The following is a 15,464-nucleotide window of genomic DNA, read 5'->3' as shown; positions in this document are numbered from 1 at the left end:
TGGTGTTTTTTTGCTAATGTATACCTGTTATTGATGTCTTATAGTTCCTGAGTTATCAGCTAGTGGACATTGGCAACATGGTGGGGTTTTAAAGAAGACACCTGACGTACTGTCCATCGTAGTATGACATCATCCTATAGCGAAGAAGAAGAATCACTGCTCCAGGTTCTGTACCGTATACGTGACAGTAGTTGAAATATGGAAAATATGTTCAGACAGAGCGTGATGTGTTTAGCAACAGGCCCACACGATGCAAGGCCTGTGACGGTTGGAGGGAGGAGGACTTGGGAAGCCTCTCCAGTCCCAAGGTCCTGCTTCAGCTCTTGTGTTAGTGACAACTACAGCGTTTCTGTCTGGATCCACACCTGGGGTAAACCTCCATTGAGTCCACCTGGTAGAGCCGTGCTAATTGACAGCAGCCAGGACTTTTGCTTTAATATATATGAGAAGTCCCTGACTGTTTAGGAAGAGTTTAAAAGCTGCTTTGCCATGTGATAGAACTGAATCTAAGTGCTTCCCGGGATGAGGGGCTTGTTTGCTCCTGCCATGAAAGCAGGACGATAATGATCCCAAGAGTGCTCTGGAAACTTGGCTGGGACTGGGTCAATGCCGCCTCTCCTGGCACAGCCTGCTCTTCCTCAGCAGCAGGAATTGTTTCCTGCGTCTTGATATTTCCTTGTCTAACGCCTGCCGGCCTTGCTCTTTAGGACGTTTCTTCAAACAGAGCAGCAAGAGCATCTCCTGCAGCCGTACGTACCTGCTGCCTTGGTCTGGGCTGGCTGAGCTGCAGAGGAGCTTCTTTCTCTCCTGGAAGTCTCGGCACTGTGCCTGTCTGGGCTTTTTGGAGGTCTTGAGCCCAGAGGAAGCTTAGAGGAGGCTGTTGATTTTGATTCCTGTAACTCATGTCTGAACAGGAGCATGTCTTCAAAATCACATGTTCTTTGCAAAGGAAGACGGGCTGAATTTGAAGAGACAACAGAGGGAATTAAAAAAAGGGAAAAACTCAGGCCTGCCTTCACATTTCATTTTTCTGAAGCTACAGAACGTGGTGCTTCAGAGGCAGATACTGAAATTTTTCAATTTATTTGGCGTTGACCAAAAATTCTGTCAAAGCCCAATTCTGAGCGAGCCACCATAAATGCTCCTCTCAGCAGGGAGGAAACCACCGGGCTGTGAAATATCATTTATTTGAGAACTTCACATCAGGTCAAATGCCAGGATTTCCATTTCTTAAGCTTTGCTGTGCTGCAGTTACAAAGGCCCGGGGAAGGGGTGCAGAGAGCTGCTCTGAACATCGCTCCTGGCAACACGCCTGACTTGCCAGGTGAGGGAATCTGTGAGTGCCAGGGGCGCGTGGCTGCAAAGATAACACGCTGCAAGGTACATTTTTCTGTCAAGGAGCCAAGATGGAAATTCATTAATAATAATTTGCACTTAGAGGAGCCTCTCATCTGAGAAGCTCAGTGACTTCCAGTTGTTGGTAAAGGATAAAAATGTGAGCAGGCTGAAGGGGCCCCGCTTTCCCAAATGAAACGGTGCTGGGTGAGCACGTTCCCCTTCTCAAGGCCGGGAGCACAGCCGGACCTGGACCTGGACCTGGCTGCTGCAGGGAGGCAATTAGTGAAATCACCTGGTGCCATCAGTAACGAGGAGCCGGGGAGGGGGGAGAGCATTCAGGTGGTTGCAGATGAAGGTCAAGCACTGGGTGAAAGCTGCGGTACTGATGTGATGGGAGAACAGGGCTTGCAAGAGAAGGGAGTGCGTGAAGGTGAGAGAAGATGTGAAGCTCTTCTGTTGCTGTCAGGCTGCGGGCACAGAATGGACCTTGGTGGAAAAAGTGAGTCCTGCTTTGTTTGGTTTTGTCTGGTTTGGTGGGGTTTTTTAATGTTATTACTGGGTTGTGTTTGTAGGGCTCACACCTTTGGCAAGGGGAAGATCGCTGCTAAGGAATAAGGTGCAATTTGCCCGGTATATATGCATGGGAACACCTCTTGGTGCAAAGTGAACATGGTGCCTCCTGACTCCTTCTGATATGGCTTAACTGCTAGGAAGTCCATGTTCCTTCAACTGTGGAACATGCTGCCTTGGCCTCAGCTTCTAAAAATACTTTGATGTTGATTAAATTTGAGAGATTACCTGCAAAAAACCTTTGGTTTTGGAAAGCAAGGATGCTGTTAGTTCATGGTGCTACACCCAGCTTGTTGGCTTGGAAACAGCATAGTGACCTCCAATGTCTGCATAAGTTTCTTTTCTTTCCTTCTTGCCAAGCTCCAAGGCCAAGTAGCCATAGCAGCAAGAGTATTGTTCTGTTTTGGAAGACTCCTAAGCTGGATTTCAGTGCTTAAAAAGTAAGCTATCAGCAAAAATGCAACAGCAGACAGAGATAATAATGCAAATTACCAAATAACTCTCCCTCTTGATTACTTATTTTGGACAAACTCAGACCCATTCTTTTTATGCTTATGCTAGGGAGGGACTACAGCTCTTTGTGTGAAGGGATGGTGTCAAAGCCAGCTGCAAGCGTCTTGAGACAATCTGATGCTCAGCCGAGCTGTATCAAGTTGCAAAGACACCCTGTGCCAATCGTCCCCTTGGCTGCTGCAGGGCTTGCTTTCTGCAGAGTCGGGCGCATTGCAGCCAATCGTGCATCTTTCCGGAGGTGCAGAAGCATGTTTAGAGATACTTGGTGACTCTTTTTTAGCCGCCTATTTGCCCCTCGAGCCTGTATCTGAAGGTTTTTCAGGCAGCCGGTTTCCAGCGTGCCCTATGGCTGTTTAGGGTGGTGAGTGCGGGGGACACTGAAGTCCCTCTGTGCTCTGGCTGTACCTTCTCATCCCTGCTGAGCCCTGTGCTGTGAGACGGTTGCAAAGGTCACGTTTGAGCTCCTGAATTCAAACAATGTGAGGAGCAACCAAATTCCTGGAAGCCACAGTGTAGGTTGGAATCCTTCATCAACAGATTGCGGCACCGTAATTATCTGGACGCTTCCGTCAGGCTACAAATTGAGATAGGAGGGAAATCTTACAGAAAGGCGTTTGGTAATTTTGCCACCGTCTCACACGTGTCCTGGTGGAAGAGGCACCTGGCTGAGAAATGCCCGTTCTGCTGGCAGCCAGATCAAACTGCTCGCTCACTGCTGCTTTCTGTCACTGGTGGGTATTTTAAGCTGCCATCTAGCTTCCTGAGGTTGCAGATTTCACTTTCAGCGTCGCTAATGAAAAGCCACTTGGCACAAATTCATGTTATTCAGATCTCCCGTGGGGAGAGGGAAGGTGGAAAGAGATGTGGACGGTTTATAGTGCAGAACTGAAGAACGAGAGCAGAGTCCTGTGAGAGAAAAGGTGAAGACTTAGGTTGTGTGAAGGCTAAGATTGCTTTCTTAGTTTGCTTTCTGTAATGTGTGTATAATTTCCCTGGTTAGGAGTGATAATTTTCCCGGTTTGGGGGTAAGATCCACACAACCCCTTTGAGGCTTTGGATGGTTCCATTGCTTGGCTGTCATGACGTGGAGTGGGAGCATCACCTAGGGCTGCGCATAAACTGATAATCTGGCTGTATGTGATAGTGACTTATTCTGGGGACAGGTCAAAATTGTTTGTTTTCTGATGACGGGGAAGGTTTTGATTTCCAAGCTGAATTGCACAGCTTATGAGGCTCCAGCTGGACAAGCTGCAGTGCAGGCAGAAAGCCCCGTTGGAGGCAGACAGGCGCCCAAAATGCTGTGTAGCTGACAATTGTCACTAAAGTGTCATTTAGTAGCAATTGCTATAGGAGCAGAATTATCTGGGGACTCTTCTTTGGTTATGATGACACTATACATCTTATAACGCTGAGCTGAGGTTACTGTAAAGATGACTCTATTAATTTAATATGATATTGCTACAGGGTCTGTCCATGGCTTGTCTGAAAAGATTAATATTCTTTAACAGAAACACTTTGGCAAATCAAGGCACCATTTCCCATTCTTCCACTCCACCCCTGTGTTTTGGGATCTGCCATTTACTTTTTCCGTCATGCCTCTAGGTTTGTCGCACCACGTCCGTCAGCTTCACGTGTGTTTTACACCCTTTTTTTTTTTTTTTAATGTGCTCCAAGAATATCTTCTCTGCTTTGTAGAGCATTATGTCTTATTGTTTTAAAGCCCGCTATTACAAAAATGCAAGATCATGCTGGGGGAAGAAGGAAATGAGTGGATCAGATAACTGGCAACTTCAGAGCTTTTTGGAAACCCAGCAAGCAGGCTAAAGTGGAAGTTTCCCCCAAATGCGGAGCAAAAGGGATTTGTTCCCAGCTGGGAAGCAGCTACCGTGATAATTCCAGCTGTCTGGCCCGCACAGGGAGTGCTGTTCTCCAGCCCTCCCCGGGAGCGCCAGAACCCCGCGGTGTTATTTGCAGACCTGCGCGTTCCCTTGGGCCGCCCCGGTGGGACCCGGGGAGCTGCCGTCGGGCGCGTGTCGGGGACGTTCTCGCTGCTGCACGAGCCGCAGGTGGCTCTGAGGGAACGCGGAAACCTGGGGGTCTGTGCTGTGACTGCGGCCCCCACAACGCTGCCCTGGCTCCCCCGCGCTGAACAGAAGCCTATGGGCTCTGTGATACAACCTGGAGTTGGCCTGACCCTTGGGGCTGAAGGGCAGATCCACAGGCGTGCGCTCATGAGATATCCAGCTTATCTCCAGTAGGAAGAAATTAAACGTTTCTATGAGAATTACAAGTGTGGCACTCTGAAGTGGCCAGAGTGAATTGTCACCTGTGATAATGTGCAGTGATGAGTAAGTGCGGCGGTTCATCGTAGCGATGAACGGTTATGAACTGTAGCATTTGCCATTAAGTTTCACAGAGCTTCATGTTGTGCAGGTCTCTGAGTACAGACCTCTTGTAAAACAGGTGTTTGGAGAGCCCCGCATGGTTCAGGTTCCTTCCTGGCAGTCCTTCAGTAGCATCCTCTGTCCATGAAGTAATTGCTGTAGTAGGGCTTGTATTTATTCAGCTGCTACCTGTAAAAGGAGCAGATCAAAACAATTTTTTTTTCTGTTGAGAAAAGGCTAAAGACACAGAGGTTTGCTTGCTTATTTTTTTTTTCTTTGAGTCTCCTCCCCCTTCTACCTACATGGGAATGAGCTGGGCTAAAAAATCTAGCCTAGTTAAGCTGAGGTAGCTGGAAGTGCAAGGCTAAAGGTGCAGATGTGCCTCTTCTCAGTGTCCTTCTGCTCACCAGTGCAGGTGTGTGGACCTGTAGCAAGTTATATTCCCAGTTGCATAAGCTACTGGGGAGTGGTGGGGAGGAGATAGCATGCGTGGAAAGAACAGAAAGAGGAGAGCAGGCTTGTATGTCTTCCCAGCTTTCGTTGTGTCTTATTTTAGTTCGGTATTTTCAATATCCTAATTTAAATTGCCCTTAGCTTTGGATTTATGAACCTGGTTGTGCTTTGATAAAATAACCAGTCCTGTGTACTTACAGGTTTTATTAAAAAGGTGAGCCAATAAATCTAAAATGAAATGGGCATATTGCTAAACTAATGCAGTACGATTTCACCAAACTACCAGAATGGAATAATACAGCAATCAAAGGCTGTGATTAAAACTGAATCCATAAATAGGTGGATTCAAATTAACAATTTGCCAAACTAAACCAGCAGGTAATCAGATTCAATGGTAGGGTTGATGCTAAGAGGAATTGCTCTGTGTTGGTCTCCTTGGAAAAAACATATGGAGGAGCCAAGTCCTTTGGGCAGCACAGCCCTTCAGCCGGTGAGAGCATCAGGACGTGGGAAGGGTGTGCGGATGGGACATTACATGAAACCCTTCCCAGGGATGTACCTCAGCGCAGACAAATGCGGAAAATTGATTTGCCAGTATATCTTGCGTGGAGCTGTCAGGATCCGCAGCAAACGCGTGGCTTCTTTGGGTCTTGTTCTCTTCTCCCAGTCCTGCTCTTTTACCATCAGTACCCTGAATCTTCCGCAGACTTGGGTATCGGGGTAATGTTGGAGGAGTTTGAGGAGGCGAGGTGACTGTTTCCCACCTCCCCTGCTTCTGTGTGCAGCAGCATCCTGCGCTGCCAGCGTGATCCTGCAGTGGCACAGGGAAGGCGATAATAAATGACCTTTTTACTTCACAAAACCTGCTCAGTTAGCAGTAAGCATATGTTCTTTCAGAAATACTCTGATAGCAGCATGAGGGCAGACAGGGGGAGGCCAGCCAGGAAGCTTGATGTCAGCCTTCTAGCTGAGGTAATGGACATAAAAATCTCCATATGCTGAGGAGTCACTTTAAGAAAAAGTATTAACCTAATTAGCCCATTTGTCTTTTCTCTCATCAAGCATCAGTTGTTTCCTGCCTTAAGTTAGGAAACCAGTACAGGTAATGTTATAACTTGTGTTTTGGAGTTATTAGAACAAGTTGTCTTGCCCTTTAGAATAAATGCACTTCAAATTCTGTCTGCAAATGTGTCCACTTTGTGTCTGTATGGACTAGGGAATTTCATTGCACTAGGCTGGCATGGTGAACACTGGATTCAGAAACAAACCCATGGCCCTTTAGTAGGAAGTTCAAAATAAGGCAACCAAGATAATAATGACATTCAAAACCGCTTTTATTGGAAAGCGGGAATTCGCTTCCAGGTGATGCAGGAATTGCCCCAGGGAAAAGCGGTCAGTGGAGGTGGCTCACAGGCAGCTGCGTTTGTGTGCTTAAACACAAACGGATGGCTGAGCAAGGCTCGATGCAATTCGGGGTCTAAAAAGGCCTGCAAATATGATTGCTGGCAATTTCCAATCAGAGCCCTGTGGCTTAATTAGACAAGTTTAATTAGTTCAATTCTGTGCAGCATTGCTAACCTGCAAGAACTGGAAATTCCTGAATCTTTCTCAGAGATTGGTGGCATGATGGTTAAAAATGCAATTTGAAGGCTTTTGCAGAACCCTTATTATTGCAGAGCTGTAAGAAATGACTCTCTTCAGCCTTGGGCTGTTAGTGAAAATTAAGATGAGGATCACTGCTGAATGCTACAGAAGCTACTTTGGACGTGAAGTCTTTCACTGATAAGCACCTAAATCCTTTGGTTTAAATGGGAACTTGGTGTTCCTGGATTCAAGGATGTGATCTAGTAGGAAACAGTTAAAATCATAGCAAGTACCCAGTTCTGAGTGAGTAGAATTCAGCTCCAGAAAATCGTGATCCTTGAGCTCATCTCTTTGAGCTCTTCATCTAAAAGAAATATTAGCAATTACGGGGCAGAAAATCTTCAAGCTGAAAGAGCCGGCTCGCTTGGCATCGTGCAGTGCCCCACGGGACTGGGCACCGTCCGTCCTGGGCTTCCGTCCAGAGGTTTCGTCAGTCTGATGTTTATGAAGAAAAATTCTAATGCATCTATTGTAAGAAAAAGATAGCTTTAAGATTTCAAGGTTAATTAAAACCAGACTGATAGCGGGGAAGATCAGGAGCTGGTGTATTCCTAAATAGCCAAGAAAAAAATGATTATATCAGGAATGTAAGTGCTTACTTGGTATAGTAAAGAGAGAGTACGGAGTGCTCACCTAGGCAGAAATCTTGGGCAAGATTGCAAGAGGAGATGAGCCGCTTAACCAGTGTCCAGACATCACAGACATTGTACGGCTGCTCCGTGTCCAGATGCATGCAGGGGGATTTGCCAGAAGATGGCACTCAAAGTATGGAATGCCGCATGTTCTGGAGTCCTGTCTGCTTGCTCCTAATCTGTCGGGTAATAGTTTATGCACATGCAGACCTAGAGCTGACAGAGTTCTGTATAATAAATATAGCCTAAGGTTTTGTAATCAGATTGGCAGTTAAAGGAGGAACAGCTTTAGGGATGATATAGGTGGTGTGTTGTTGATCATGTAGGTATTAGCTTAATTATTGTGCAAGTGCTTTCTGAAAAGAATCATAGAGCAATCTGCTATCAAAGTAGATTAATTTCTATACTGGAAGTTCCACACTTTCTTAAATCACTTGTGATGCGTTAAGTAATAGAAGTAAAGCGACCGTTTGTCTAAAGGTATCATTCTACTTGAATCCAGCTTGGCTTGCATTGAAAATCTTCATGGATGAAAAATGCCTGCCTCGAATGAAAACTTTGAATAAAACAAAAGCTGTTTGGGAAAGTTCTATTTTTCGTAAAAGCTGAAGGTTTTAAAACTCTTTAATGTGTAGCAAGTGGCTAGAATGACAGAGTGAGTTTCTGCAGAGATTCCATGCAGCAGGTGAATGCTTTAGGGTTGATTCTGGTTTTATTGCTTTTTTTTTTTAATTACTTTTGTTTAGTCTTTAGGGATCTCTGACGGTTCAGGCAGCAGATGCACTTGTGGAGTCCTTGGGCAGCTTCAGCTCGTGCTGTTCCAGTCTGACATGACCGTGGTACCCAGGAACCGCCTGCTTGGCAGGGATGCTGGTGATGCTGAGGGATGCGCATGGGAGGAAAGCTTTTCCCAGAGAGGTTGTTGCAGAAACAGAAAAGCTTGAGGGGAGGCAGGCAGCTCCCCTGCTGCTTCTGATAATAAAACAAAGCACAGAGAAGTAGAAAGGGGTTTTGATCATGCTTTCCTCCTCTGGAGGATTTAAAGTTCTTTAACAAGTTGGCAGATGTTAGTGGAAGGCGCTTTCCTGTGGCTTCAGGAAGAATCTGGACGTCGCTGTGAAGCCTTAATAAGGGCTGACCTCGGAGCACAACACACACGCGGTGGGGCTGCCGGCTCTGACCCGCTTCAGTTTGGTCTCGCGCTTTATACCAAAGCGCGTCTACATAACGTTCAGCCAGCCCAAGACACAAAAGCCTCGTAACAAGATGGGTAGAACACGTGCTCTGTTACGAGCTGCCGTTTTGCCCGGTGTGAGCTGGAAGCGGAGCAGCCAAAGCTGCACGTCTGAACTCTGGAGGTGATGGGAGAGCATTAAACCCCAAGTGTGGGTGCAGGTCTGTGCCTGCCCAGCCCCGCTGAACACAGCCCGTGCCCGGCCGTGTGGGATCACTCGTGCAAACCCGGCTTTGCTTTTACTGTGGACTTTTGGATCTCCAGGGTTGCGGCCCCGTGTCATGCTCAGCCCAGCCTGAATTCCAGTTGCTGCTAGCCAGAAATACTTGCATTAGGTGCTTTAAAACAGTGAAACATTTCATTAAATAGTGTAAAAAAAAAAACAAACTAACAATTTGCTCTTTTTACAATGAAGGGAAACTGAGGCTGAGGTGCAAAATGATTTTTCCTGAGCCGCAGATAGCGCAGAGCTGCTCCGGGCTGGGCGTGCGCCTGGTGCCTGTGTTGGAGCAATGCTGCCTCTTGCTGTGAAAATGTGCTTGGGTTGCTGTGGCTGACCTGGAGCAAAACGACGTTACAGAATGTGCAGGTGGTACCTACCGAATGTATTTTCACTGAGAAATACTCCCAGGTGCAGCCTCTGAACAACTCCGTCTAATCAGAAGACCTGTCCCTTCTCCTCCCCACCTGAGATTCTCTTCGGAAAGGTTACCGCCACAATAATCCTGCTTTTCTGTCGCAGAGGCTTCGCTGCGCCATAAAAATGACACCTTCTGTTGTGTGTGTGCTCCTCCGACACAGGCACTTACCCAGCCCCTCAGGGCCAACCTTGTGTCCCAGCTTCAAAGCATCGTCTTCTGTCTCCTTCATACATCATCACCAGCAATGAACAGATATTAATAAAATTCAGATGGAGAGAATGATTGTAGTTGATTATGTGAAGTAAACTGAAATGGTTTTCCCTCTTTGGTGAACCACACCCAGCAGTCTTATTTCATGAGTTCTGCCAGCTCCGCGGGGCTGGAAGGTTGTGACTAATGCTGTTTGTACAAAGTGACTTGCCTTGGCTGGAGGAAAACAAAGGCAGATAAATGTAACGTGATTTGCAGAGGCGCTTAGCAGGGGCTTATCAAATGGGACCACCTAAATCCCAGTGATGAACGCGGACCCTTTGCTGGTTTGTGACCAACAGGAGCTTTTTGTACCGTCAAGTTCGGCTCCTGCTTTGGAGAAAGCAACTTCTCAGCCGAGAGCGCCCTGTAAGCAGCGTCAGATGCGTGTCTTGAATTAAATCCTGAGGCCTTGATTTTGGAAGTAGCTCTGTCTTGTAGGAGAGAGAAAGCAAATTGCAGGTGGCTTGCAGAAGGCTGCCTGGTACCGAGTGAAGAAAAGCCTGGTTTGGTGCTTTCTGGGGCCCTGGGGAGGAGGAGATGGGGAGAGCTGCTGCTCGGGGTCCCTGGGGCTGGGGGGGCCCGACCGCCGGGGATGTGGCAGCTCCAAGTTGTCTCAGTTGAGCATTTGTGTTTTAATTCAAGTCTAGGTTGTGTCTTTAAAAAAAATACTTAGTGTGCATCTGGGGTCACTGAATGTAAGACAACCCGTGTTCGTTCAAATACTCTGCCTGGCCCTGAGCTGTACTGAGTTCCCAGAAGGTTATTTCTGTTGTAAAGTATTTGACAAAAGAAAATGCAAATAATGAGAATCAGGAATAGGAGCTTCCAGGCACTTCTGTTAACAATCCTTTTGCCTGTTGTCTGGGTGTTAAACAAAGCACCATTTCCCCCAGTGGACTCCTGCCCTTCCCCATTCCCCCCTGCAGCGTTTCTTGTATGCGCCAACCTCCCCCCTTTTTTTTTTTCTTTTTTTCTTTTTTTTCTTCTTTTTTTTTAATTTTTTTTTCTTTTTTTTTTAAATTCTTCTCCCTGTGCCTGGCACAAAGCCCAACAGCGTTCACAGAGGTCAGATGCTGACAAGCTTGGAGCATCTTTTGGCCTCCGTCGAACTCGGGGGATCCCCCGTGGCCGCTGTCCCGGGAGCGCGGCCGACCCGGGCGCTCATCTGGCTGCCGGCGCTCCCGCAGCTCTGGAGAAGCTGCTGATCCGTGCTCCTTGCTCAGGGCTTCCCTCTTTCACGCTTATTTGCCTCCAGCAGCTCTAACGGCACCTTTTGCTCTGCCCCCGTCGTTTCGTTAGGTAGTAACAAACCATCCAGGCACTCAAGTTGGAGGCTCTGACACTCAGATTGTTTCAATGGGAAACTTGTTCCTGCACAAGAGGCTTGTTGCCCTCAAAGCTTCTTGTAAACAGTCTTGGTAATTACAGCTCTCTACAGCTGACTGAATTTTCTGCTTGACATGCTGATGGCCTTAAAAATTAGGAAAGAAAAAGACTGCTAGAGAGCTAAAAAGCTGATTTCTAAAGCTCCAGTGTGTCCTACAGCTTGTTGGTTGTGCTAGTAATTCAGTTTTGTTTCTCACTCACAGACCAAACTGAATAGCTGGGTGGCTGGCCAAGGGGATTTTATCTGGGGAGAATCAAAAATTACTTCATCCTCCCCTCATCCGTCCCACTAGAACAAGTCCCCTATAGGTTCATTGCTTTTCCAATGTGAAATGAACTACTAAACTTCCTCTTATTTAAGCTAAGATCATTCCTAAGCACAGCTATTTTTTGATATAGATTTTTATCCCCCAGACCCCAGTTCAAATGGCTTTAGATTTTTTTTTTTTTTAACCATCTGTTGGATAGTGGCTTTTCAGAAGAGAGGTCTCAAACCACCTGTACGGAGGTTGCTTTGCAGAATGTGACCTGGCAGAATTCTAGCTTGAGCAAGACCCTTCTCCATTTGTTCCCAAAGTGAAGCGGGACTTGCCCTTTTGCTTAAAAAGAAAGAAAAACAACAACCAAACAAAGAAAACCGCACCCTCTCCCAAGTCTGCACTTAAAAATGCATCGGATTGTTTGGTCTGAACAAGCTGGACTGTCTCAAGCTTTGTCACATTGAATGCAGGGTTAACGTGATGTGCAGGAAGGATGTTCCGTGTCTGTTTGGATGGTGCGCAGAGCGGTTGCTGCTCCTCAACGCTCCAGCGTGTGACGCTGCTGACCTTGCACGGGGGTGACATTGGGGCACGTTGCTTTCATACCCAGCACTGTTTCAACAACAGCCTCCCCTAAAAGCAGCCAATAGCTGTGCTAAAATATTCAGGCTCGTAAAGTGGAAGGGGAGGTAAAGAACTCGTAGATCTTGCGACGGGGGAAGGCACCTCAGGACGTCTGCTGGCGATACAGCCCAAAGCACCCACTCGAAATGTTCTGGTGGCTGCTGTGTGATTCCAGCAGCAGCAGCGCACCCAGCCAAGGGAAGACCGAACTCGGCTTTGCTTTGGGAGCTGCTCCCGTGAGGGAGGTGGCAGCGGGGAGCCCGCGGTGCTGCCGCACATCTCCGTGCCGAACAGCGCGCTGCCGCTTCCAGGGCTGTCGAGCAAGTGCCTCTTGGCTCGGCTGAAAATCGGTGTTTAAGTAGGGCTGCTTGCTGCCAGCGTTCCTGAGCTTATTTGGTATTCAAGGATGCAAAGAGGAACATAAATAATTTGATATTCATCCTGACAACTCTAGGCACTGCCATAGCCCCAATTTCAACAATGTAATGGACAGTATGTTATCTCATAATGTGTTTTGAGATCAGAGCTGATTTAAAGGTTATTCATCCTGGGAAAAATTATGCTGTAATTGAATTTATCTTGCATTTATCCATTCAAGGAAACATAAGTACAGTTTAGGGGAGAAAAGTACATCAAGGAGCTAAATTTTTATTATCAGTTTGTATAAAAGATACAAATTATTCCAACAACCTTCCTCCGCTGAGCTGTGTTATTTGCTGCATAATTGAAGTCCAGGCTGGAAAACAGAGACTTCTTTCAGCAGATAAAGCTCTACACCTTTAACTCAAAGGATGACTGAAGATGATAGCGGAGCAAAGCAGCACAGAGCATGGAAATAATCAGATTTATGTAAAATGAATTAGAAAGTTCCTGTCTAGGGTTTAAGGGAAAAAGAATTGTTCACCTGTGAAACACGGAAACAGAGCTATAGCATCCCCAGCTTGTGAAACGGGTGGTGAAAATAGATAATGGTAATTCCTGTCCCTGGCGGGGACTGGAAGACGCCCTTGTTCGGGTCAACAGACGGGGAGCGAGCGTGTGAGAAGCTGCTGACTCTGGGTCGTGTCCCAGGGCCGCTCGTAACCGGCCTGTGTCCCTCCAGGGCACACACGGGCTCCCAAGTGTGGTGGCCTGGAAATGGGGCAAGAAGTGATGTTTGAGTCTGTCATCTGCTCTTGGCAAGTACCGCAGCACGTGGGAGCAGTGGAGTGAAGCTCTCCCTCTCGGGCATCTCTGAGTACTTGACCAAAGTCAACGCAACCGGCGGAGTGGAGTGAGAAGGGTGAAGTGATGGGACCAGGGACATGGAACAAGGCAGGAATGGGCAGCACGTGCAGTGATGCTGCACGTGGCTTCAATAGCTTTGAGTTGTTTGATTTGCACGGAGTTATCATAGAATAGTTTGAGGTGGAAGGGACCTTCCCAGCTCCCCCAGTGCCCCCCCTGCCATGAGCAGGGACATCTGCACCAGCTCAGGTTGCTCAGAGCCCCGTCCAGCCTGGCCTGGGGTGTCTCCAGGGATGGTTCATCCACCACCTCTCTGGCCAACCCGGGCCAGGCTCTCACCACCCTCAGGGCCAACAATTTCTTCTCGTGTCCAGCCTGAATCACCCATCCTTTTGTTTAAAACCATCACCCCATCCACCTTGATGACCACATGCCTTTGTCTGGACACAGTAAGCGCTGGATTTTTATCAAGTGGTGTTGTGAGATGAGAAAACAAAGTCTGAAGCTATTGCTTCTCCCCAGCAGCTGCATCCACGTGGAATACTGAATATCCTGGGTACTCACTTGTCCATAACTTGCTTCTTTCCAGAAGCTCCCCAAGCCCTGGTTGGGCTGTTTTCCCACAGTGGCCAGACCTGGGTTTGATCACGGGGCTTTTGCTTGTGAGCCCTGGCAGGCGGCTCGGGGGAAACAGGAGGATGCGTTTCTGGGTCCTGCGCTGTCCCGGCAGCTTCGTGGAGGGCAGTTTTGGTACGTCTGGCTTTGAGGCTTCACACCTGGAACTTTCAGATGTTGAGAAATGCTCTGGAAGAATTAGACATCATTCCCATGGCCATATTATCTCAACAAGCTGTTTTTAACTGGAACATCGCCCTTAGCTGATCAAAACATTCCTGAATGTGGGTCTCTATATCTTGGTTCCTTTGCCCAAATACTGCAATTTTGATAAAGGGAAAAGAATTCATATACCTCTGAGATAACAAATTTTATGCTAAATTTCAGCCAGATGGTACAGAAAACAGCTGAGAGATTATAGCCCCCAAACCAGGCTTTAAATAGAAATGATAAGTTGCTATAAAGATGCCACTAGCACTGTTCTAACAATGGAAGAGTTATTTCCCTCATTCACTTTCGCCTTCCTTATTATTTATGTTTGGTTTTCGTTATCCGCGTCATTTCACCCCTTCTACTGCTTGTTACACCAGAGGGAAGGACTCTGGCCTTAGGGAGTCTGGGGAGCAGCAGAATTTCATGCTTTGCTTTAAAGTTTTCCTTGAAACTCATCTTTTGCTTGACAAAACTATTCTGAAAGATGCAGCAAGGTTTGGTTTTTGTTTTTAAAGCCGCACTCCAGCAAAGTATTTATGCTCTCAGAGAGCTTCCACAGCCTGAACTGATTGCACAAGCACTGAATGTTGTTTTAGTGGCACTTGAGCACAGTCAATGTTTGGACAGTACCGAGAAAAAACCGGCAGCCCGAGTGATGCTCACACACCGAGATTGTCCTCGGTATTCAGGAGTGCTCCCTGCTGAGGCTTTTGCCTTTCTTAAGACAGTCACTATGAAAACGAAGCGTCCTGAAAAATCCCAGCTCTGCGAGGTTCTCAGCTCCTCAGAGATAATAAAAAAGCCAATAGATGGCAGAGCAGCCAGCGGTCCTGTGGGGGACCTGCCCCTTCTTCAGCGCATGGGGCTGAGCCCCGAGAGGTCCCTGTGCCTTGGGGATAATTGACAGAGACAGGAACGTACCCACCCGGGTTTCTTGGAGGGAGGAAAATGGGATCCTGTGACCCTCAGCTTCACACAACCATCCCCAGTCAGGCTGCTTCGCTTTGTTTTATTTGTGATACGATCTGTGATTGCAGTGTTGTGGCTACGAATGATGCAAGTGGAGTATGCATGGGTGAAGTCCTGGCTTTGTTTAACTGGGGAAAAAGCATTCATCTGTCTCTTATATGCATAGATTCTGTTAAAAATTCAAGGATACTGGGAGTTAATGAGTTGCCTGAATTGTACTTGCGCCACTGGTGGAGCTCAGTAGTCCCCCAACCTTTATTTTTTTTGCAAACAGCCTTTCCAACGTTATTCAATAAAATACCTTTCCAGTTTAATGCGTCATTGCCTCTAGATGACCATAAACTCTGAAATCACATCCAAAGCCCAGATGAGTTTTAATATTTTAACACATGCGTCTTCATGTCTTAGTTCGGTGACTTTTGGCCTTGCCCGTGTCCTTTCAGGTGCCAGCAGCACTCAGCTCTGCCTCGTGGTCCTCGCACCGTCACACGAAGCCCAGCGTAGCATAG

Source organism: Caloenas nicobarica, chromosome 16, assembly GCF_036013445.1.
Source record: "Caloenas nicobarica isolate bCalNic1 chromosome 16, bCalNic1.hap1, whole genome shotgun sequence".
Classification (NCBI taxonomy): Eukaryota; Metazoa; Chordata; class Aves; order Columbiformes; family Columbidae; genus Caloenas; species Caloenas nicobarica.
This window is presented reverse-complemented; position numbering follows the sequence as displayed.